Source organism: Apteryx rowi, unplaced genomic scaffold (assembly GCF_003343035.1).
Source record: "Apteryx rowi isolate R43461 unplaced genomic scaffold, aptRow1 scaffold_51, whole genome shotgun sequence".
NCBI lineage: Eukaryota > Metazoa > Chordata > Aves > Apterygiformes > Apterygidae > Apteryx > Apteryx rowi.
The window spans coordinates 602,211-627,366 of NW_020450772.1; the positions used below are offsets into that span (position 1 = coordinate 602,211).

At 44.1% G+C, this 25,156-nt stretch overlaps 1 pseudogene; it reads left to right on the forward strand.

Moving 5' to 3' along the window:
• Window positions 1-24,099, forward strand: part of LOC112972888 — a 47,403-nt pseudogene extending 23,304 nt beyond the window's left edge.
• Window positions 24,100-25,156: the final 1,057 nt, after the last annotated feature.

The following is a 25,156-nucleotide window of genomic DNA, read 5'->3' on the forward strand; positions in this document are numbered from 1 at the left end:
ACCCATTATTGCCTCAAAGTCTCATTTCAGTTTGGCAGATGATGTCCTGAGGGAAAGTGTTAAGTCTGAGTCATTCCAAACGAGTATCAAAGGAGCTTGAACATATTAGATTGCACTACTGACAATAATTCTTTGCTAGCTAGTGAATATTGAAAACAAACATTWGAAAATGAGTGGTATTTAGGTATCCGAACATACTGTGCTTTCCTCTTGATTATGCTCTTTCTGGGAAGCGTTTCTGTTTACATACTAATTCCCTACCTCCCCTGGGAATTGAGGCACGGTGCTCCAGACACAAGCAAAGGTCCCTGGGGGAAGCCTGGTATGCTGCAATAGGCACAATTAAGTTGTGCAGTTGTGAACATTCGGTTGTGAGGATTTAGCTATACTTTATCAGCTCCTGCACACCGGCTTCACCACAGCTCCTGCGCAGGACGACAAGTCCTGCTAGTTGTACCTCACATGGTTGGTCTCATTTCCCTGACAGAGCCTCTAGCAGAAATCAGCTGACTGGGGTTTGTTGTAAAATTCAAGGATGCTTTATAATTGCCTTTGTTTAGTTAGCAGAGTCTTGAGGACGTGTTATTTCCCCTATAACTGGAATATGTAGCTATAGATGATCTCATCCAATTACATGCCACATCAGGGAAGTTGTAATCCTTCAGATCTGGTTGAATTAGAAGTTCAATAACAAAAACGATAGAAGYGAAATGTGCATCCTGCACATATTTACTAACATTAATTCATTRATTCTTGATTGGCCAGGGAGATGACCCTGTCCTGAAGCACTGCCTTGCTGCGGTAGTAAAGTAACAGCATTAACCTGCTGCTGCAGTTCAAGACCTCAAGATCTTATGGAACCAGCAGAGCCTACGGAAGAAAAAATTGGGCCTCGTGCTATTTCTGTCACCTTCCTTTATTTCAGCTTCTTAGTGATGCTATCTGTGCTTGGGCTTTCTTCTAGTACAAATACTTCAGAGTCAGTTTCAGGTTCACTGTGGACTCTGGGATGTCCTGGAGAAGCRAGACATCTTTTTGACCATTCCTGTGTGTTTCACCAGCCTGTCAAACCCAAGGCATGGGTGTAATATGACACCAAGCACGCACCTCCTTAGGTAAACTGTCTCATCCAGTGTGGTCTGTACCCTAAATCCACTGTAGTAAATAATCCACTGTAGTGAATAGTCTGCTGCTGCTGCTCTCATTACAGAGCTGAAGCAGCTTCTTGAGGCAGTTGGACATTAGATGTTACAAAGCARTATTTTTCTTTTTACAGCCAAATTGAGAAGTTCAGTTAATAGGAGAAAAGACAAACAGAGTTTTCCCATTAATGAACATGTGTAAGAGAAGAGCTATTAATTATGGTGGCTGCCCTGTGCTCCTTGTCTGCTACCTTGTCTGCTCACTAGAACAGACACTCAGGCAGTGCTCTACCCCTTGCGTTCACAAAACCTGCAGGAGACAACCACTCTGCTACCAAGTTTTGAAATCATTGTAGTCAGCTCGGGAGACCTTAAAAATGCTTGCCTGAGATAGATAAATGATATGCTGAACACAGGGGTGAGAAAGTCATCATCTAGCCTCTTTGATAGTTTGGCAGATTCTTCTTACGTGAATGGTCAAATTGCAAATGTAATTTATTCCAGCTTTTATGTAACTGTATTACAATTGTTTTAAATTCTTGTTTCTTTTTCCTTAATTCACTGACAGGCTACTCTTCTGTCATCTCCTTGACAAATTAATCTCRAGTCCTGCGTCCAAATTACTGACTGTGGTTCACCCTGGTAAATTAGTGCTTGGGCATATTATTCCGTGTCTTTCAGCACAGACTTCTGCACTGGGTTGAGTTACATCAGCATAAAACTAGCAGAAGTGCCATGACACAAAGCTCCAGGTTCGAGGGAGGTTTCACGGCTCTTCAGTCTCAGACTCCACATCTGATCAGCCCCAGGACTTGCAGTTCCCCTTCTTGTCCCACCCTGCAGGAGCACCCTTTCTCCTAGGGACAAAAGGAGAAGGAGCAAAACCAAGGCCCTTACAGAGGCCAGGTCTTGCGGCAGGGTCACAGGCTGATCTGTTCTCCAGCAAGGAGACATGTTCCCTGCACAAGCATTGAATACCAGCAGCCCAAGGAAAACTCTGTGTGTGCCCAAGTCTGGGGCATACATGCTAACCCATGTGCCAGCCAGCTGGCATGGTGAAGGCAAGAGTGCAGAGCTCGGCCTCGAGCAAGGCCTCCTTTTCCTAGCACCTCACAGGCAGGCCGGCTACGTGCATCAAAGGCATGTCAGGAATAATGCCAAGGAAATAACCACATCTGGGTTAACAACATCTGTCCAGGCTTGCATGGTACTCACCACTGCTCTGGGGTGCTCTGAGCCCCCTCCCTCCAGGGATAATCACACAGAAGTCAGGAAAAGCTGGGATCTCAGCATGGTTTCCATTAGAYCTCTCCCCTCTTGGTCTCTCAAGTGTTAAGGAAAGGAAAAAAATGCAGGAAGTCATTTGATATGTCACATATTAACTTCATTATGTTGATTAGTGAGTCCAACAGTTTTGAGCGTTGGGCAATAGCTTCCTAGAGCTTGTGCATGGGAAATCTGGAAACACAACACTGTTTTCCAATACTTCCTTTTCACTGGCAGTAAAGGGGAAACTGTAATTACACTTGTCCTCAAGCACTTGTCTAAATAATTATTAATGTTACTCCAGTACTTACCCAGAACAAATTTARCCTGAACTGGCGAAGTGTGACAAACCATTCCCAAAGGCAGGAAGCATTAAGACTTAAGTACTGAAACACATTAGAGGACAAAAAAGAGAAATCAGCCTTAAGACAGTTGAACACATAAGAGCCTGCAGTAAGAGTTCAACCTAGATGATCAAAGACAGCATTCACCTTTAAAAACAAAAGCCTCCCCCCACCCCCACCCACCCACAAAATAATGAACTCCTTGGTTTTCTTTGCTTCTTTTAACTTCAATTCCAGTGAAAATGAAATGGTGGGATGCTTTTATATTTTCCTACTCGAATAGTAGCAAGACCTCTGCTCATTAGCAGTTGCACAAACTTGTCTGGCTGAAGGCTACCCAAAGCGCTCCCTTTTGGGGCCAGAGAAACACTCCCATTAGCAGCTATAACCTTGGGCAGCAGGAAGATCTTCTGTCTATGCGAATATACAAAATACATGTAAAATCAGAGCCACGGGCCCCATGGTGGCTCTGAAGCAGGGGGCAACACTTGCAACTCCAGTGACCCCGCTTCCACGCGTGAATCGGCTTTGAAGGCAGGGCACAGTGATGGTCCCTGGCTTCTGCAAAGAGCTGGAGGGTGCGTGTTTTGTCTTCTACTATTGTATTTTGTGCACAATACACAGTTATCAAACAACAGACTACTGAGATTTTTTCCAGCAGTAGTCACTTACCTGATTAATACACTAAGGATTTTTCTGGCTGAAAACAAAGCAAATGGGATCTTTTCCTTTTCTCTCTAGCTCAACTGGTTTTTGGCATTTGCTTCAAAAATTCAGAAGCGAAGCATTCAGGCACTTACAGTTATGCAAGATGAGTGTAACACAGTTCCCTTTCAGCCTACAGGACAGCAGAGAGCACCCGTTCTCCGCAGGCAGAGCTGCTTTCATTATGAGTGCTTTCCTCCTTCTAAGAGTCCAGTTATTGGCCAGTGCCAGAAACCACTTTTTCCTCCCTTCATTGGCTCTTTTGCRTTACAGTACTCTGAGGCCAAGCAAAGTTCCCTTTCCTTGCTGTGCTGCCTCTCACACAGGCACAGCAATTGCTCCAGAGCAAGATTTACTGTTRAGGGTTTTTGTAGAATTACAGATGACTCCTGTGCATCCTAATCCCTGCTCCTATCGTTGTTCTTGGTTTCACCCACAACCAGTGAAGCCAGAAGGAAAGTGTGCCCTGGGACAGAGAAAGGAGAAACCTGCCCCTGTGATTAAGCCCTTTTAGCACATGGCAAAAATGAACGAGGAGACTCAATGAATGAGCAAATCCCATCTATTTCTTTATATAGAAGAATCTCTCACAGCAGTCCTTGAAGCACTGGTCAAATTTCCCCTAAATCAGCAAACCAAATTCAAGACTATCTTCCATTAGCAGTTGCCTTTAGGGAACACCCTCTCACCCATCAATACTATCTCCCGCGTTAGCATAACCGGTCTTTTAGGCTTGGCAAAGGAAAGGATTACAAAAAAATGCAATGAACATTAGAAGAAAGAGCATGCTTCTGCTCCAGGAGCCATCTCTTCCTCCTCCTTTGATACACCCATTACAGCCAGAGTCCCCAGAAACACCAGGGCTGAAGCACTTATGCTAGGAAGAGAAGCTAGTAGCAAGGGTCACCCATTAAAGATCTCACATTTAGAGACACAGTTTCCCTTTTGGAAAACAAAACAAAACAACCAGCTGAAGGGAGCTGGACTCCACAGATCTTTTCTTTGGGGAAACCTGCAGGTTTAATCACCTCTCTAGATACACAGAGACAACAATCAGCTCATTCTTCCCTTAGAGAAGAGGTTTATTATTGCAAATACTCCCACTTAGAGGAGCCCAAGAGTCATCTTTGAGACATCCTACACTTGCAAAGGTCCCACTTGGGTCTTTGCACAGCAGTGTAGAGCTTGTCAACCAATATTATGCAGAAATACTTGGATGTTGTCACGCTCACTAACACTAATTAATTAATTTGCTTTCCACAATGTACCCATTTTGGAGCACAGTTAATAGCTGGAAGACCAGTGCAGGGTCTCTCATTTGCCTGGGGAGGGAAGGCACTAGGAAACCCTTCCTCATGGCCAGCAGCAGCCAGAAGGTCAAGGCTTTGCTGTGTGCCAGGAGTGCCCCACTGCCCATGCCCACCTGGCGTCGGTTCCTTTGGACACCTCAGGATAAAGCACTCTGCACAACTTTGGGTGAACATGTCCTAGGGGCTCTATTTTGCCAGTGTTTGATTTTACATCTAGAAATCACATAATGAGCACGTGCCAGAAACTAGCTTGTTATGAGCCCTTTCATAGCTGGAAAGTTTGCCGTGTTCATGTGCCACTGCTTAGCTCTGCAGAGTGGCACKAGAGTGATTTCTGATGACAGCTGGGTCTTGGACATATTTAACTCGGGCCAGGCACAGCTATCCTGGCACACGGCAGTGCTTCATGCCACAGGCTGTTCCCGTGGGTTCCCAGAACATCCGAGAGTCACAGTGAACCCCAGCAACAGGTCCAAGTTCCCGTCTCACAACAACACCCACGCTTAGGCAAGAGCATGCTCTAAGTCCTTGTGCAGATGTTATTTGAGAACTTAAAACTTTAGAAATGTAAGATGAAAACTGAGGTTGGAATTTTTAGAAGAACCTGAAAGAACCAGTTCCTCAGACTGGCTGACTACACATTTAAATACTCCAGTCTAAATGAGAATAATGTGCTATAATCACAGTCATTGCCAATTAAAGTATATAACAAACAAGCAGGAGGAGGGGAATCAAACCAGTGCAAACATAAGTAATGCTGAAGTATTTTAATATTCAGTCTCACTGACAAATGTGTTATGCAGATTAATAACTCCAAAGGACACGGTTCCTTTGAACAGTTAATATTTTCTCCTTTGTACAGTTAAGCACCCCAAAGCATAAAAGCACACCTGCTGTTTTACAGAAAATTAAATAGGAGAAGGAAGAGGCAACACTTAGAATCCAGAAACCTCACACAATGCTGCATCGCACATGTACTTGTTACTAGATCTTTGGGAAATATCAACCATAATGAATTATTTTAACATTTTGATATTTTAAATTGATCAGAATCCCCTTTTGGTTATTACAAGACCTCTATTTACTATTATGAAACCCTTTATTTTTCTAAAGACTAATTTTAATTTTCATCTTAAATCACATGGCCTATCCTTATGAGGGCTGAGGCGAGGGGAGAGGTGAGTGCAAGAGCATGTTGTAAACAGCTTCGAGGGTATAAACAACTTCATGGATGTTGTAACGAACTTCAACTTCTAGCTGGAGAGCGCTCTCCCCCACACAGCACAAGGCCCCACCAGGTTTCCTATTACTCATCTGGCACCTTCTGAGACCTCTCAGAGCTGAGAAAAATTACTGCAGCAGAGGTGAAAGACATAACCACGGAAGTTAGAAATGTTTCCTCTCTTCACCTTTGCCTCCCTAAGCTTCAGCAGAKATCTGCATTAATATTGGAAACCGTTGCTTCCCGAAAGCAGTCAGTACAGCAGGGCCAGGCTCCTATTGGCCCTGCGAATTTAGGGACCCCGCAGTGGTCAAGAGTTTCCTGCTCTGTTGTGAAAGAGCTGGTGACTGACCACCTTCTTTTACTACAGCCTGCTCTAAATGCATTTTGGCCAAATTTCCATACTGTGTGTGTTATCAGTACGCTTACCACGGGTGATTTTCCACCGTCATCTTCTATTGGAARAAAGATGGTTTGTAGAGTCAAATCTTCACGTGTTCCTTAGAACCAGCCAGTGCTGAGGGCACTACAGGAGGTTCAGGTCTCACCTGGATCCACTCAGAGGCAGTTGTTAGTTTCCCCTCTGAATGAGCAGGCAAACTTGGGATGGGCTGGAATAAACCCAACTCATTAAGGTATACGAACACATGCTACACTTAAAGTTATCTAAAGTTTCTGGTTTGTTTGTTTTTTAAACAAAAACTCCTTGCACATCTGCACATCACAAATGCTCATAACATTTGTCATCTGGTCCCCTTCCTCCCATAGAACAGTTGAGTGATTTGGAAGTCACTAAAGCATTTCAAAAGCAACAAGATGCTCAAGTCAGCAAGAACTGTGCCCTTTGAGAACTGAGAGAGCGACAGATACTGCAGCACAATTCCACAGCAGAAAAAGGGAAACAATAAACTTTATAGCTGAAAATGGCTGGATAAAGATAGAAAATCACTTATGTGGACTATTATCAAGCTTAAACAACAAAAATCTATTAATCTGTTTTAAGATTTCTTTGTATTTTCACATGCACTTAGAAGAGAGGGTACAATCTTTTAGAAGAGATGGTAGATGGGTCATTCATCAACAGTCTCTTCTGAATCTCTACTTGGGCAAGAAGTGAATAAATGGACACTTTATATAATGGAATATAAATCTTCAGAATGGAGAACAGATTACCTCATCAGTGGAATTCCAAATACAAAGTTCAGTTCCCTTCAGGCTACAACTCTTATAAGAAATGGATGGAATTCTGATTGCAGCTGATTAGTAGTTTGAGAACAAAAGCAAATTTCTTACAGATGTTTTATTTCTTCCTGCACATAAGGTGTTCCACTATGCATAAAATTGCACTTAGTCAAAGGTAAGAAACCAACCGCCAAGAATTTTGTGATCATGGAAGAAGTGTGCAACTACTTTTGTTGGAGTGTTTATAGCCCTTTCTGTCCCGGGACCGTGCTTGCTTCTTGCCAGTATCTTGAGAAAGGTTTTCTAATCTTGAGAATATTTGCATGTTTTGCTCCTGAAATTAATACAGAACTATTTTAAATCAGTTTCCATTTCTGCTAGCTCAGTTTTGCTCTGACTGCAGCAAAAAACAGAAGAGCCTCCCAATTTCACTGAATGCAGAGAGAGTGAGCAAACTCTATTTATGCCTTTGCAAAAATGTGGTGTACAAGTTGGTGCATCTTCTATGACTTTTGCAGAACTGATAAAGCTTGGTGTGACCTGGAAAGTTCTTCTATTTCATAACTTCTACAAGTATTCACACCCACCCACTGTGGGATACTCAAAAATATCATAATTCAGAGGGGGTTAGTAACTGCAATAATGTAAATAGAAAAGACCTGGCCCCAACAAGCCTGACCAGCTAGGAACTTGGTTAGCTAGCATCAAGCAAGAGGCAGTAGAAGAGATTTGCCTTTGACACAGAAGAAGGAATTTGGGCTTCTGTTATCAGTAAAATGAGGCTGCCAAGCCTCATGATATGTTAATTTACTAAATTTAGACCAGGCAAGCAACACTAAGAAATCTAAGAGGCAGAAGTTTCTAAATGGCAAACTAGCACCATCACTGCTTTTCACCTCAAGTTGCCAACTGTCGTTTTAAGTCCTGTCCCACATTTTGTCCTTCACCATCTCTTCTTCTGTTGTACTTGAAATCCAGCCCACTGGGTTCAAAGGTGTAACACTGGTATAAAATTTATTTTGTGGAGTATGAGACAAGGCCTGCTAGGAGCAAAGCACTCATGCCACAGATGAGAATTAAAACTGAACTATAACATAAAGTTGGCAACTTCTTTTTCTCACTCTTATTTTTATTGCAAAGCTTTGAATGCATGGGAATTTAAAAAATCCTAAGCTCTAAGTTAATTATCATAGGAAAATGTTTTGTTTATGAATGCAGGTAATATGTTTCCAGGTCTTACAGTTGCAGTGATAAGCTTTTAAGCATGATACAAAGACTCACATGTTAGGAGGGATAGAAAAACTTCCCTAAAAATAAAATCTAAGTTGACCTTGCAACATTTCTCAATGGTAGGATCAGCAATTTATTTATTTTTTTTGATAAACATCAGTATTTCCTCTCCCAGCAAAAGGGTTTTTATTATTAGGAGAGACCATGAGCTACTGTTAAACTGACCACCCTGTCATTGTCCACTGGTTAGCAGCTTCAAGGAAGCTCTCATTAAGCCACAAAATTGTGCCTCAGGCCAAGAGCTACCTTCATTCTTAGCAGACCAATTTCTCACACCAGCACCTTGCAGCTCAGTTTTCCCTGCTCTGAAAAAACAATACTATAGCGACTGTTATTTTACTAGCAACTACCTACTCTATGAAAGTGGGTATTGTGGAACCTACGAGCTCTTCACAACTACATTATCAGTCTCTGCAGTCATTTATCCTCAGATCACCTCCTAAGGGGAAAGCAGGTCTGCTGGTCTCTCCACAAATCTATGACTCAATGCTCTTAAGTTCAGAAACCATTGAAGATAATGAAATAAAAAGGTACCTTTGGCTTCCTAGGTCCGCTTGTTGCACCTTCAGATAATAGGCAACACTGACCACAGCAAGGAACTTATTTTCCTTCATGCCTTTCTGAGACTACTGTCTACGCTGGACCAAGCTTTCATACCAGAACCACATCTCTGTCCAGATGCCTYCATTTGGGCTCTATTGCCATTTCACATGGGCCAGAAGATCTTCCCCAGATGAAAAGGCAGTGGTCTGCCCATCCCATCAAGAATGACTGATCATTTCTGTTCAAGAGAAAGTAGGAGAAAATTAGTGTTGCAAGACATACTGCCTTCTGTAAATTGTTAAATGTGAATAAGAACTGTAAATTTTATTAGGCGAGTGGGACACAGTGACAGTGTGGTAACAGTAGGTGAAGCCTTTTAGATCAAAATCCGTTCTCCTTTATTCAATTTATGTAGATCAATCACATTTAAATAGCAGCACTCTTCTGCTTTAAAAAGTGGCTTACTGAATTTGTTCTCTCATCTTTCCTGGACTCATCATGGAATGAGAACTCACAAAACTGACAAACAGAAACGTGACTAATAGAGGGGAAAAAAACCACCCAGATCTCATCAGTAATTTATGAAAAAGTGGTTTCCCCAGTCTGCTTCTCTAACCACTGGTCTTCTGTAAGCTCAACTTTCCCCTTGTCTACTCGTATTTACACACCATATCCATCACCTGGGTATCCCACAGCATATCCCATCTGTTTTGTCCCCTCACAGTAACAGGGCTAGCTCTCTAAAATGGTCTCTAAAATCTCCTATTCCCATAACACATACCAYTGTTGCTCTCGAAATAGTATCTCCCCGGTGCAGTCGGGCCCTCTGCCCCTGCACGGCCAGCAGCGGGCGGTGGGTGAAGGCCAGGGTGGAAGAGYTGTCTGTGTGCCAGCCCCGAGCCGCTCGCCTGGGAGCAGGGTGAGGCGCCCACCCACCACAGTGCACAGCTTGCTTCGGCCCAGAAGGCTTTTTTGCATTCAGTTCAAAATTGACAAGTAAAAAAAATACTAATGTACTGCAGATCAAAAGTATTTGAAAAAAGGTCATGGAAACCATACTTCTTTCATGAGGTCTTCTCTAGGAAAAATAAGGAAAGGAAGCTGAGGACTTACTTATTGCCTCAGTATTGAGTGATGCCTCAAAACAAACTTGACTGCTTCATCACTCAGGCTTGCAAACACTTACTCATGAACGTACATCGAGCCGCTCCTGCGGAGGYGGCTTCCAAGGATCTCCAGTGGAAGCAGATGTTGCACGCAGATTTCATAACAGACTTTATGGAGTGCTAGGTCATTCCAACAAGATTTATGACCTTCTTTYAGTATTCTTATGATGTAAGCCACTGGTTTACAGGGATCCTTARGAGTTCTGCCTGAGTAACTTGGACATAAATAGGATCTTGAAGGTATGCCAGGTTTTCCTGTAGTGTAAGCTGGCATAGCTCCATGCAATTTGAAAGAGCTTTTCTGATTTACAACAGCTGACTATCAGAGCCATGGTATTTACTATGCTTTACAAGGAATATAACTGCAGGGAAAATTGCTCCAGACTGTGTTTCTACAGTACCTGCTGCTGGCCATCTGTGCTGTATTCAAGAGATATTAGGCCCCAGTCTCATCTCACATGTACCCACTGCTGACTTCTGTGCRTTACTGCTGGTCTGGACTCGCTGGGGCCGGAAAAGAATGAAGTTCACTGTATGGACCATTTATAAATGAAATGCTTCAGCCAGCTGCCTTGCCAGCACTCTGTAGGAGCAAGTCTCAGGGCTCCTAACTACCCTTTGGCACTTGCACATTCACACAGCCCTTTCATCAGGCAGCTTACAGATCCAGACAGGTGCCTTAGTTGCCCATGCTTAATTAAATACCCTGAGGGTCCAGCTCTGCAAGAAACCATGCTCGTTATCCCTCCATAAAAATACACTTATCCTCAGTAAAGTATTGCCATTATATATTTTCAGAATAGAGGACAATATAAGAAGGCAGAAAATATTAGTCACATTATTTGTAATGGTATTTATAAAACCATAAAGTTCACTAAACCAGCTGTCRCCAACATCACACCAGGTCAAAATCATTTAGGTTTTACTCGGTGGTGCTGCTGAGGGCATAGGCAAAGAGGGAGCAACCTGAAATGCTATTCAAGCRTGTATCTGAGCCTACAGAGGTAACAGCAAATCACTTTTCAGGAATAACCGTCTTCCTCRGCTGGAGGCACAAGGTCTTCCCCAGCACGGCCTTACCTCAGAGGAAAAACCAGGAGGTCCAGTCCAGTCACAGGACATACTGGAAAAGAACTGGGGAGGGCAGAGGRTGCAGCGTGAGAGAGAAGTGGAGATGATTCAAACTCTTATCCTGATTTCCAAAATATTTGCTGGTAACGTTGTGTTGGAGGAACAAAATTCCAGATTAGCTCCCCGAGGTGGAAAAGCGAATGCCACCCTCCTGTGCGGTGGGCATTTTTTGAGAGGTTCCAATGACCCTACGAAACGGACTGCGGTTTGTGTTGGCAGATTCTGAGCGGGTTTTTTGGAGCATTTTGCTCCTCTGGTGATTAAACAYGTGGAGACCACAGAGCGCTGAAGCCTGGAAATGCTGCCAAAAACTGGACACCTGAGGAGAGAGAGAGAGGATAATAGCWGCAGCATTGCCTCATTTTTATACAAGTTACACGCTTGTTTATATTTCCAAAGCCAGCGCTTCCTGTAATCTGTCTGGAGAAGTCTCTGGGAAGAAGCAAACCGACAGCAAAATCRGCAGCAAACCCCTCACGCTCAGCAAACTGCGAGTCCTGAGGGAGCAGGCAAAGGAGGGGTTTGTCTGGGCCAGAGGAGAGCGAAAGAATCAAAAGCCCAGTCTGGGAATAAAGCAAGCTTAATTGTCGGTCTGCTGTTAAAAGGAGATGTGAGAAAGATGCATAATAACAGTAAAGCCAATTAGCTTTCTTTTCTACCTGCAGCAGGGAGAAAACTCATCAACCAGTTTTTGACATGCAACTTCCATCTAGCAAAGGCTGCACAGGAACAAGCCTGTTACTTTCTCATACTAGCAAATCACAGTGACAAAAAGCACCACGGGCTCCTTAGGCAGCTGTGCGCTTGCTATCTGGGTTAGCGTAGGGATGAGCATAGGGATGAGTTAACAGCTCCACGTCTGCCACAAGCTGGAACTTCTTCCTTATTTTTAATATGAGTGCCTGTAATATGTGGATCCCTGGAAAACGAGAGCAAATGCATTTGGGCTTGGTACGTTTGATGCCTCTCAGCAGCTGAGCACAGCAGCTTGCCTCCGTGCAAGCCAGAGGATACTCGGCACAGGCAGACTATGAAGGCTCTGACCCTCACTCACAGCGGGAGTCTCCACATCCTACCTACCTACAGGCTGATGTGAACGCAAGTGCTCCTGTTTTCGCCTTTTTTCTCTGTCCTGTGATGTAAAGGGACCTTGTGTAAACAGCAAYGTCTCACCTGGAGACACAGGGTGAGCATTAGCATGCGAGAGCATGGAGCTCGAGCTCCTCTGCAGACCCGCAGCAGACACCGGTGAGGTGAGCGAGTAAGGCATACGGCCTGGCAAAGARACTTTGGTAGAGGCCAGCCATCCTTTACTTGCTCCGCTTTCCTTCCCCAGGTTCACTTAAATCCTACAGGTGCAATTCGCAGAGTAAGGAAAAAGCCAAGGCAAGCAACGTTCCCTCAGCGGTATGTTAGATGGCCCCAGGAGTTAGGCTCTCGACAGCCATTTCATAACTGGCATAAAACCATTGTGAAGGAAAGGTCAAAAGCAGCCTGAGTAAAATCATCATAAAGAATATTAGTAACTTTCAGCAGTCTGGATCAGCAAGCTCTCCATGTGGGGTTAGGATGTATAACCCAATTAACACAGTCAGGATGCTAATACTGCGACCTGCATCTGTAGAGAAACACCCTGGCCTGATAGAAAGTAACACATTTTTATAATGCCAAGAAAGGTGATTTTCTGTTTTATAAAAATTTCCGTGTTTATAATAGGTGCATAAGTTCTTGGTCCAGGAAAAAAAGGTAGAGAGGTGATCACGTGTCTGGGCAGAGATGAGAACGGAAGCAACCCAAGTGGTTTCCCATATCAGTAAAACATTTCTTAAGAGCTTCCTGACATGTTCCACTCACCTGCCTTCCCTTCATGCCGCTTCTCCAAGGTCGGACGGGGAACGTGATATGATGTAAAGACTCTCTTACAGCCTTCCTTTAATCACACTGTTGTCTTACTGGTTGAAGCTTTCTGCCRGATCCTTTTCTTCTTTTTGCTCACCCTTTGCTGCGCGAGCCTGTGTCGGCAGAGGTGGGCTGTTTTTGTGCCGAGAGGCTGCAGGGCCTCTGAGCCCCCTCTGGCCACTTGGCAGGTTCCCTTGACACCCTGCCTGGTGTGGAGCGTGCGCCTGATGCCATTTTAGGCACCTCACAGCTCTTTTCAAGCAATGCACAGACATGTTCATGTGCATTCCCACGGATCTGCCGACRGGCTAGGAGCATCAAACGAGATGAACGTATGGCATAGTAACGCTTCGAAGTCAAGAGTTTCCCCTGAAGCATCTGATGTATCTACTGCAAAACCATTATCAGTTCTTAAAACCAGGGCATAAGCCAATGTGCACAGACCACAGGGAAGTCTCTTATTGACTTCAGAGGGAATTGTATTGACCTTTAATGCAMAGGCAACACAATTTAATTACAACTTTATTAAATTATAGTCTGGTTCTCTAGTATTTATTCAAGTAGCTGCAAGCTATTAATTCACCAGGGCTGAGTATAACTGGGTATATTTGATTTCATATCCCTCAGGTACATTTTCTRGATGAACAGAATTAAGACAGTGATGTTTGAAGGCGGTTCGGTTGCTGCCACAGCCAAGGGGCTGCCTGCGCTGCCTGTTGTAGAGAAGCGCCGCAGCTTTGCTCATGTAAACAGCAGGTCTGAGCTGGTGTGCTTAGGGCACTGTATATCCAGCTTGGCTGAGCTTTTTCTCTGTCTTTCTTTTTTTCAAACTTTTCGCCAGGGTCATCATCCTAATCTCATTAGGGTATTTGCCAGTCCTCCAAGCGCTAAGTGTTGTAGTGGTTTCAAAACAAACAAGGGAAAATACCGTCAGCCTAGTCACTCACTTGGCTGAGATTCTCGGCTCAACCTGGGCTTTAGCTATGAATTTCAATGGGAGCTTTGTGGCTAAATCTCCCAGGCAAACACGGGCACACTCCACTGCGCTCCCCGCTTCAGTACCGCACAATTACCATATCCCTTATTGAAAATACAGATTTTACTTTCATAGTAATGCAATGACTATGGTAYTTCTGCACAGGACATGTAAACACTATCAGCCAGGGATTAGCTGTGTACTCAGTAACCACTATTTAAACATGTTCTTACTGCTTGTTGCATTTGTCTCTCTTCCATGTCCTTCTGCCCGTGACGTCCACTGCCACTTCACACGAACACTGTATTTGTAAGCACTTCAGCCCAAATCATTCCCCCTGCTTCGGAGGATGGACATGTATGTTCCCAATTACAGACAATGCAAAAAAACCACGCAAATTAAACTCTTCCGTGGGCTGAATCACCATCTGGAAGTGCCTCTCGGGATTAGAAAAACCTAAAGGAATTAAGCTACAAAATTACGCACCGCAGCACAGGGACTGTCCTCCTCCTATGCTCACCTGGCACAGTCACCTCCACTGTGGACCCTCAGCTCTCAGACAAACGGGCCRGCTTACGTGCAGGATGCACAACAACATTTCCAGTCCTTCAGCCTTCTCTCTGCTCACAGAAATTGTCATGGGGTGTGACTTCAGCTTGCTACTAAACCATCTCCTCATTACTCAGCACTGGTTCCCAGCATGATCTCTTCTTCTCCTAGACACTCACTTGGCAGGGACTCACCAGGCACCAACAGAGGCAGGAGAAACGTGGTCAGGACCTTAACTGGGTACGGCTCATGTTTGAAGAGATTCCCAAACATTCCTGAGCTTATTATTTTTATTTCCAGATAAAAATTAACACCAGTGAGATGCACATGAAAAAGTCACTGTAAGAATAACCAACAGCTAGAGCAGATACAATCACAGCCTCCAGCGGCACTGGAGATAAAACCTCCACTCCTGCTAACTCAGCACAAAGCTCTGAAGTTGGTATTACAGCAAGACAGGAATACCGGTAACACGGATTCGTCGGCTCAGTGTTCTGGTTTTGGCCACAGGTTGTGCCTAAAAAGAGACAAACAAGAGCACATCTGACTGCATGTGCAACATATGGAATGAGTGATAGAGATGCATCATAAAAAGGGCACTTTCAGGAGAAACTTATTCAACTTCCAGCAAAGAAAACATAAAGATAACAAAAGCCTCTTTTCTGGGGCTCTTTTGTATGTCAAACCCTGCAGAAATGGCAAGGTTTTTTTTTACTTCCTGCACAGCAGATTCAGATTTAGATTTCTAACAAACAAACAAAMAAAGTAGATTACACTGCATATCTGCTCAGTGGATTGTCAGTGTAACCCCGCGCTAAACTGCTGCAGCAGCACCACTACGACTGCTTCTACAGCAGAAAGACTCTAGATTGACTTTCAAATCTCTACGGGCCCTGCAACGAGAAAGAAGCCAACTGGACCAGGCTTGTATTCTTATTTACCTTGGAAGTTAGCAAGACCAAATTAACATTTAAGGGCATAGTGCCAGGTCTCAGCATCATGCAGGTCTTTTCTTTTGCTGATCTACAGCATTTGATCCGATGACCTAAGCCTCGGGGATGGCTCAGGAAATCAGTGCTGTATCCAAGTCCACATAAGCTGATGATTTGTCAGCAGCATTTCATGGTTGCTGAGTTTGGACAGGTTTGCAAAAGTTTTCCGTATTTACCTTGAATACTAACATCTCTCCATCAGGCATCAGGTTTCCTTGACTGGAGCCTCATAACTGAGAACAAAAATGTTCCACAGAAAATTGTAAAAATGGGAGGATATTCAAACTTGCCAGCTTTTTAGGGTGAAAATAACCATTTCCTGCTGCTGGCAATGGGATTAAAGTCTTAGCTTGCTTGCCAGTGAAGCCAGCCCCTGGAACGCAGTTTGAAAACTGCAAGCTCCTTTTGGGAAGAGAGAAAATACTTAGAAGATAAATTTGGTTTAAGAACAAGATAGTTATTACACAWTATCAGTTTGCCTGACAAGGGTGCTTTGAGCTGACAGAACAGGTACCATCAGAAATACTCTACTAACTTTATGTCRGCGTTTAGTAGAGTGACAAAAAGGAGCTGTTTTTTCCCTGTTTAGCTTTGTACCACATTGCATCAGGATGTTCAGAAAGAGATGTGGGGTCAAATCGCAACCACTGTGTGATTCGTGGTCTGTCAGAGCCTGCTGAGTGATAGATACCTCCAGATTCCTCAGTTTCCCACATGTGGTCTCAGACCAGGCTGGTTTTCATCTGGAAAACATCCAGAAAACTGTCTGAAAAGACAAAAAAAATCATCTCTTCTGCCCTTACCTGAAGCAAGAGGAAAGGGTCGTACAGGTTTCCTTCTCTCAAACCTGTACAGGCATTATTCTGAGTTTCGTTGACTTGAAAGTAGGAAAAGGAGCTGTGGTTTCAGTCCGGAGGAGAGGAGACTCCCAGGAAGGCACACGGACACAGCAGGGCCGGGGTTCTGCGGGCGGATTGAGGACCTTGGCAGGCAGCTGCCAGCGCCTCTTCTCGAGAGCCTGGAGATCCAGCCCCCAGGACACAAAATGCCGTTCTTTCCCCTTTGTGTCTCCGCACGAGTGCGCCCCAATCCTTAGCCAAAWCCAACTGCTTCTGCCTCATCACATAGCCTGAGCACCTTCTAAAATTTTGTACTGGGTTGTGGTGGATTTTTAAAAAATCTGAACAGAGGGAAGATACCATGAAAAATCCATATCAACGGCACAAAATACAATATAAAAAGATAAACATGTGAACTTTCTCTAAAACATGGCTGCATATAAATCTGAGTTACTGATGCCTGTGGGTGTATTTGAGTGAAATGTTTTCCACTACTAATGGAAATATTTTGATTAACAAATTTATTTGCCTTRTGGCAAATACTACTTTGTTTCTTAAACACAGGCAAGTGTCATAAAAGATTTAATTTGAACATAAACAAAGTTTTTATAAAGTACTTTGTACTATGTTCCCACAGCACACAGTTACGGATATGTTCTACTTTCAGAATAGTTTCTATTGGTTTTTAATTAGTCTCAAGGTGACTTCCAGCATGCAAATACATCCTGCTGTATTCCCCGTAAAACTTTTTGCAATGATTTCTAGTGCTTGCTGCGGCACTTTGCAGCAGAGGGATTACACAACAACCTGTACAAGGTCCATTTTTCAAAATATATTCATAAGAAATCAGGAGAGAAGGTGAGGTATAAGGCATCAAGTGTTTATATATGGTACAATTTACTTAGGAATATAACATGAGCCCCAGTCAAGAGARAGAGGCATATGCACATCAGTTGAATTCAATGGCAGCAGCTCTCCACACACTGAAAACTCCCTTTTTTCCACGTTTCCTTCTCCTTTTAGACTTTGAAAAGTTAATACAAGATGTTTAAAGAACAAATGTCTTAGCTAAATCCAAATTAACTCTCTAAAGGGTTACATGTTTCCGCCCAAATGCCTGTTGATTTTAATAGCACAGAAACTGGCTGAAATGCTGCGTYGAACAGCTCCTGCCGCAGGTGCTGGCTCAGCGGCAATTGCCCTTCCTCCTCGTCTCAACAAAATTCGGAATCGCCATTGCACAGARAAGTCACGCATTTCGACCCCTGCTCCACATCAGCAACGCTCAAATACTGAAATGCTGGAAAGAACAAAATTTCCTAAAAAATGTCAGTTCAGAGATGACAAAACGTCTGAGCAAAACCTGGCATTTTTTTTATTCCCGAATTATAAATTGCAACACTTGCAACCCTTTCCTGCTCTGGCTAGGAGCTCAGTTTCTGGTATTTGCTGCTTCCTCTGGGCTTAGGCCCCTGGCCTGAGTATATCCTGAGAATATTACTTTTCAAAGCCTTTTAAGAATGCACTTTGAACAAAGATATACACTTACTTCATTTAACTCTTGAAGATTAAGAAATTTAAGGTACAATATGACATTTTTTTATTTTCATTATTTGAACTTTTCTTGTTCTGTCACCATTTCAGAACATCAAATGCATGGCATTTTTCTATTTTATTTTTGCGCAAACTAAAAATGATCTTTTAAACTGTGATTTACTTCTCTTTCCTCTGCTCTCCGATTCCCCCCTCCCCCACTTCCCCTTTAAGCTATGATTTAGCCTCCTTCCTCTGTCTGGGATCATCTTCTACAAATATTTGTGAGCAATCAGACCTTTCCTCTTGTACCTATGAACAAGTTCAGAAGTTCAGGGGTGCACTGGCAATAAGAGCGAAGGGAAGCTAGCTGTCTCCAGGGGACAGGTTGTGGAAGTGTTCACTTAYCCAAAACACAGATTAGCAGTCAGACAAAGTCTCTTTATAGAGAAAATTACCCTTTAATGTCTATGCTGCGGCTGCTGTGTCAGGACTGTAACTCAAAGCCAGAGCAGTCAGGGAGCTGTGCGCGTCCTTTCTGGATTGCAGCTCCTCTGTCTCAAGCAGCTTGGAGACGCAGCTCTCCCAGACTCGGTCCTACAGGATGGCTGGGTGGGGAGGAAAGCACTTTTTGGGTGCTCGCGCTTGGCTGCTAGYGGCCAGCAGGCAAAGGAGTTCACACGCAGCAAAGAGGATTTGGCAGAAGAGGCAAACTCGTCCAAGCCCTTCTTGGCTTATTTGTCCAGGTGCTGAAGGAGAAAGGTGCTGGATGAGCTCCCGGAGTCAATGAACTCCTAAACTTTATCACTTGTTTTATTTGGTCTTTTTTGCCAGGAAAGAGTGAGGCAACTCTGCCAAGAATCCAGATTTCCACGTCAAATGCAGCTAGTCAAGGGACTGCACTGTGACTTTTCTCTCAGTTTAACGCTAGCAGGAGCTCTGGAGAACGTGACTGTCAGCCTTCCCGACTGCCAAGTTTTGCAAATCACTTACCATACCCTGATTAATAAATACAATAAGGAGACCTGGCACTGAAGTACTCTACGTTGTAAAAATTAGCACTTATAAATTACAGTGTGACCTTGTAACTGTGGTAAATCAAGTTAATGAGTACTAYGCATCCTAAAAGTAACATCCATCATAGTCATTAGTCATTCAAGTCAAAATGAAGTTTTACACTGCTGCTAAAATAAATTTAATCTAATTCCAGTTTCAGAAACCAGCTGCATGTCATAAAATTAGATTTATAAGAGTGCATGAGGAAAAACAGATCAGTTTCCTACCTCGCTTAGTTGAAGTAGTTTATACATGTTCATATAAACATTGYCACAGTACTTAATTTCTCAGTCAAGTTCTTTTTCTTGGAAAGAAAGTTATTAGCAAAGCAATCAATGACTTTCTGGAAAGAATGAAGTCAGACTGAGGGGGGGTGTAAATTCACATCATAGTGTGAACTGCCACAGTGCAGCCGAGCGTGGTGGCAGGGCTAATGGCAGGGTCCGTCCTGCAGAAAGGAGCGGGATCTGTATGGCTCTTATCTCYGCAGTTCCTATTGTCAGCACAAGTTGCATAGGTAAATCACATGCATCGTTATACAAAATTAAGTAGCTAAATACAATAATTCAACTGAGTAGATGGCAGAAAAGGAAGAAATGCATCAGAAAAGTAAGTCCAAGAGGGACTTGATGGTTTCCTTCCCACTCCCTATCCCTCCAGGCTCTCCTGAATGTCATATAACCTTGTCCAAAGCAACAGCTGTGCGCAAATCTGCTTGGTCTCATAGGSAAGAGAAAGCAATGAGGACAAGAATATTTTGCAGTGCATAGGGCACAGATTGAAAGGATGTGTTACGAAGGCTTTTGGTGTTACACCAGACAGCTGTCAATAAAACAGAGCGGTTCAGTGAACCGGTGACTTTTTGAATGGATTCAGGGCAGGAAGGCCTCTCAATCCGTTGTTCTTCCTGTTCTTGCCTACCTGCTGTCTTGCCCTGGTGCCTTCTGGGTACGGAGAATTTCTTCCATGCCAAGACAAACACTGATGTGGCTGGATGCATCACTAAGGACGGGGTTGAGAGATAACCAGTCCTGGGAGCACTGGCTCTGACTATCCTCCAGGACCAGTCAGAAGACAGCAGGTTCCCCCTTCTCTGTACAGTAAGATGCTCACACCACATGCTTTGTARTTTAGAGGAAGCTGGCGAAGGCTCTTCTGGATGAACGGCACTATTGCCAACTCTAATCCAGTGGAGCTACTTGTTTGTACAAATCTGCCTAGATAGGGCTTGAATCCCTTCCCATATTGCGCAGGTGAACTGCCATCTTCCTCCCTGCCTTGAGTGCAGTCATCTCAGCAGCTCCCATGAATCATCTTCTGCTCCCAGTATGAGCAGTGATAATGATGTGTTCATGCCTCTTTCCCATCCAGGTGAGTGGCATCACTAAAGGGATGGGCTGRACCAGGGAGCAGCGCATCCTGATCATGGTGGTGGTGATGGTAATTTGCTTTCTTCTTTGCTGGCTGCCATATGGATTGKGGCACTCATAGCTATATTTGGAAAACCTGGTCTCATCACTCCCTCAGCCAGCATCATCCCATCCATCCTTGCCAAAAGCAGCACAGTCTACGACCCAGTCATCTACATATTTCTGAACAAACAGGTAAGTAAAATGTTCTYCTTGCATTTACTCAGCTTCAATGTATGCAGGAAATAAAAGAGGGGAAATAAAGCATTTATCAGTAACATCACTGAAAAAACAGATAAGATGGAAACACAGAAAAGGGATATGTGGAGCAACTTCTTTAAATTAAAAAGCCTCGACTTTTAGGAACTGGACAATCAATTTCCCACATATCCAATAAGCAAGTAATGGATCCTTTTGTTCCATTACGTAACTTGATGAGCAAGGAGTTAATGAGGAAGAGGAAAGATCAATGTTCTGGCAAGCAAGAGGGCACCTGATAGTGTCTGAAGTTCATTCAGTTACATGAAGTTTTGTTAGGGTACGAGCCTTTTCTACTCTGCACGATGCCTGTGACACAGTATATTGCCCACAGCAGCTCTTYCTCCTTCCAACCACAGCCTGCTCTTCCCCAATTCCTTCCCTTTCTAAGCCCCCTCAAATCCTTCAGTCACTCTTCTGTCTCAGTCTGCCCCTCCTACAGCTAGTGGGAGTCACGATCAGTGACGGTGTGCCTAAAAGCACTCTGCAAGTGCCTATTTTGGTCCTATGCTGGAGATGGGGAGGGCATGTCACGAARAGGAGTCAGCAGACAGTGGCCACAGAAATTTGTGAGCAAGTGATGACAAGGTGGCTGACGGAGGATTCGAATAGACACTTCAAGCATCAGGGACCATGATGACCTTCCTGTATCAGAGAGAGCTTCAGGTCATCTCAGAGGCATTGTACGATACCTGCTTCCTGAAGAATATTCCAGAGTCACGTTTCTTTCCCTCCCTTATCTTTWTCGCGATAAGACATTGTGATTTGACCAGGATCAAAATAAAACTGCTGCTCGCAGCAGCAGCACCACTTCTCGGACAGTATGACAGCAGGTATCCTGCCTCCCCTCCGACTAGCGTTGCACTGAGGAAGAAATGAGCTACTTCTCAATGCAGGGCACGAAGCGGCTAAGCAGCTGTGACGTGAAATCGCACCTTTTATGCAGYGTGCCCAACTGAGAATAATCTGGAACATCATCTGCCTCCTGCCCTGTTAGTAAACCCAGCCACACAGTCTGGTGGGAGCAGTTTGAGAGAGTTTTCAATTATGAAGGAAAACCCCCAGGGCCAGCCTGTCTGAGGCTGCTCCAGGAAAGTCTCTGGAGCGATGGCTGTTTGCACCAGCTGACAACGTGCTGCTTGTGCCATSTCATCTCTGCAGCGCTTTCAGTAACACGTGACCTCTGCTGCTCTGAGAGAACTGGTCGGGACTGCACAGGCACAGGAGAGTAGGAATCGCAGCAGACTACRCAGAGAATAGAGGACGGTGGCCATAACTTTGTGCAAAATATAAGCCATCTGGAAGGTATATAATAATGTTTGGAGTAGAAATAAGGTTGTACAGAGAGGGACCTCTCAGACTTCTGCTTCCCAGCAGAGTGCGAAGCACATGCTGGCACAGAGATCAAGGGGTGTCTTCCTCTCCCATCCTCAAATTTTTAGGCATGAACAAAGTTCAAAGTCAAGTCCTCCCTCTCTTTTCTATGCCTCAAATAACCCTTCCCTAAAGAGAAGCCAGACTCCATCCTTCCACACTGAGGAGTTCATTTTTTATTTCCACTAGTGCCAAAGTAACCAGCCATAGCTGTGTCACCTCCCCAGACATTTAACATTTCCCTGCCTAATTCGCAGTCCTCTTGACAGAACCACCCAGGTATCACTGATGGCCTTTTAGCAGGAACTCTGCTGAACTGCTGTGATGAAGTTTGGTGGGACTCTGCAGTTTCCCAATTTCATGATCATTTCCTATATGAAACATRCTAAAATACATATACGAAATATTATATGAATTATTTGAAATATAAGCCAGTATCATGGACAAACTGAAGAATGGAGCCAGCGCGAAGCATGCCTGTTCTCAGCTGTGATCTATGCCCAGCTCTCAGAGGCACTGTTTCTTCCAGAAGTGATTACTCTAGCACTGCCCTGTCCCTCTCAGACCCTTCCCAGACATCACCTGAGGGAGCCCACATTTCATGGCATGCATTTCACCATCCTGTAAGCAGAGGAAGAGCAAAGGAAGGCTCTTTTTCCCGCATCTGACTCTGAGGGTACCTCAGGTAAACCCAGGTCTCCTGCCTGGATAGGCTCAAGGAGTGTGTCTGTCTCAGTAAGAGCCGACTCTAGAGCAGCTGCCAGCACAGCTGGCTTCATGTCCTGCTTCTCCCTTTCGATTGCCTCTACCACGCGGAAAGCCAAGGGATAGGCGGTGGGAGGGCACCAGGCAGGTGGCTTCAGGCTATACCTGGTGCCCAAGGCTATACCTGGAGGCTTGCATCCTGCAGAGCACAGCCAGAGGGCTGGACTCAGGTCTGCCCTCTCCAGGTGGTAAACGCACAACAGAGACCTCATATCTTTGATATTGTAAACAGTATGTCAGTAACTCTCTTTGTGATTCTCCATATCTTTCTAGCAAGTCATGAAGTTCTGGCTCTACCCAGCTCCATCTCAGCATGGCACCCCCTTTCTTTGTACTCTTTCAATATAATGTATCAGCAACTAAAAAAAMCCCCATGAAGTCTTGAAAGAAAGAAATAGATTGATCTGAGAGAACATGTATGTTTTACTAACGAACCCAACTAGTCTCATTTACTAAAGCAGATTCAGTTAACTAGCAATAGAGAACCAAGATATAGGTAACTTAAGTTGTTGGAAAGGACACTCAGCAACTTTCACCTTAAGGAAACTCCATTCAAAATATACAACAGCCCAATGACTGCTGATTGCTGGTCCCTGGAGACTTTGCAAGCTTTTTCTAGCCCAGTTTAGGTGAAATTTACAGCAAAGCCCATACCGCCAGAATTTAGTATCAAATTTTACTACCAGTCAGTCAAGCCAAGATCACAACATTTGACTGTCAGGATTATTCATAATTTTGAAGGCATGATTTGTACCCGCCACAAACCTACCWCCCAATTCCTTCTAAAAGTCACTACTCCCTTTGCAAAGACCCCAGGAGCTAAGCTTCATCTGGTGTCTAAACACCTCATCTCTCCAGTGGGGGAACAGTCCTAACCACGACAGCTCGTACGGCTGACCTACTCTTTTCTTCTGCCTGACACATTTGCTAACACTGTGACACAGAAGACGGTAATCATTGGCTTATTCAGGATGAAGGGTAGCGTGAGAGATGACCACTGCCAGTACAGGGCTCACAGACAAGATTCCTGCACTGCCCGGAACCAGCCATTCACATAAGAAATTCTGTTGCTCAGGCAATGATCAGAAGTGGATCAGCTAAGATTTTTACACCCTGCAGTACAGTTTTACAAATGCTTTGTTAATTAAAAAGGTTCATTAGGTTGTGAAAAATATTTTCATATATTCTACCACCAAATACTGATTTCCACCATAAAATAATTTTCTCTCACAGACGTAACCCTCCACGGTGCTAACCAGCATGCACAGTCACCGAGACTGCCGTTATGATTTTCCATTATATTGGTAGATGGATGAACGCGTCAAGTGTCGTTTGCCTCTGTTTGTCCACGGCAGACAACATGTCCTGCAAAGCTGCACAAGTTGTTGTTTTCAGCAGCAACAGCATCCTTGTCTTGCTTCTATAGATTTGTCCCAAGGAGATGCGTCCCCAGACACCCTCAGCTCCTGTAGATATGGAAATGCCCRCCAGCAAACTCAAATTCTGGCTTTCTGACCAAAGTAAAGCAATTGTAAAAGGTTAAAGTGATGTAGACACTGCAACTTGTGAGGTGGGCTGAAATGGTGTATTAGGTGTTTCCATATATGAGAAAAAGCCTTTTATTTTTTGATCTTTCAAAAGCTTGTCTCCAAGAGCAAGAACAGTCTAATTTGTGACCCCTTACCCTCTCTTTCTAGCTCACAGCAATCTCTGCAGCATTTCACACAATCAGCAAAGACATTAAAAAAAGGCCTTCCTCTAGCTAATATGCCGACAGGTGAGGAGATAAAGATCTTAAAGACAGCAGAACCAGTCACAGGTAACATAAATATCTTAACTGGTACATTAGCAACACTAGCATTCATTTAACATTCGCAGAAACATCACTGTTTCCAGGCAAAACCTCCCGGCTCTCCACGGTGCGCAGAGCAGACAGCCTACGGGCAGCCTTACAGGCTGGAGCAGCTGCAGGTCACACACAAAGCACTGCATCAATGAGCACTGGCATTGCAAATTCACACTCTCAAGGTTAGGACTTGCCAGATTTAAACGGGCTGTGCCTCAAAGCACAACAGGGCAGGAGCATCAGCAAGCAGGCGTGAAAACCTGGGCAGGCATTTGCTCTGATATGTTTTGATTAATTATGCGTCAGCATAGGAGAGACTGCACGGTCAGGTAGGTAGGCACAAAATTATGCATCTTGCC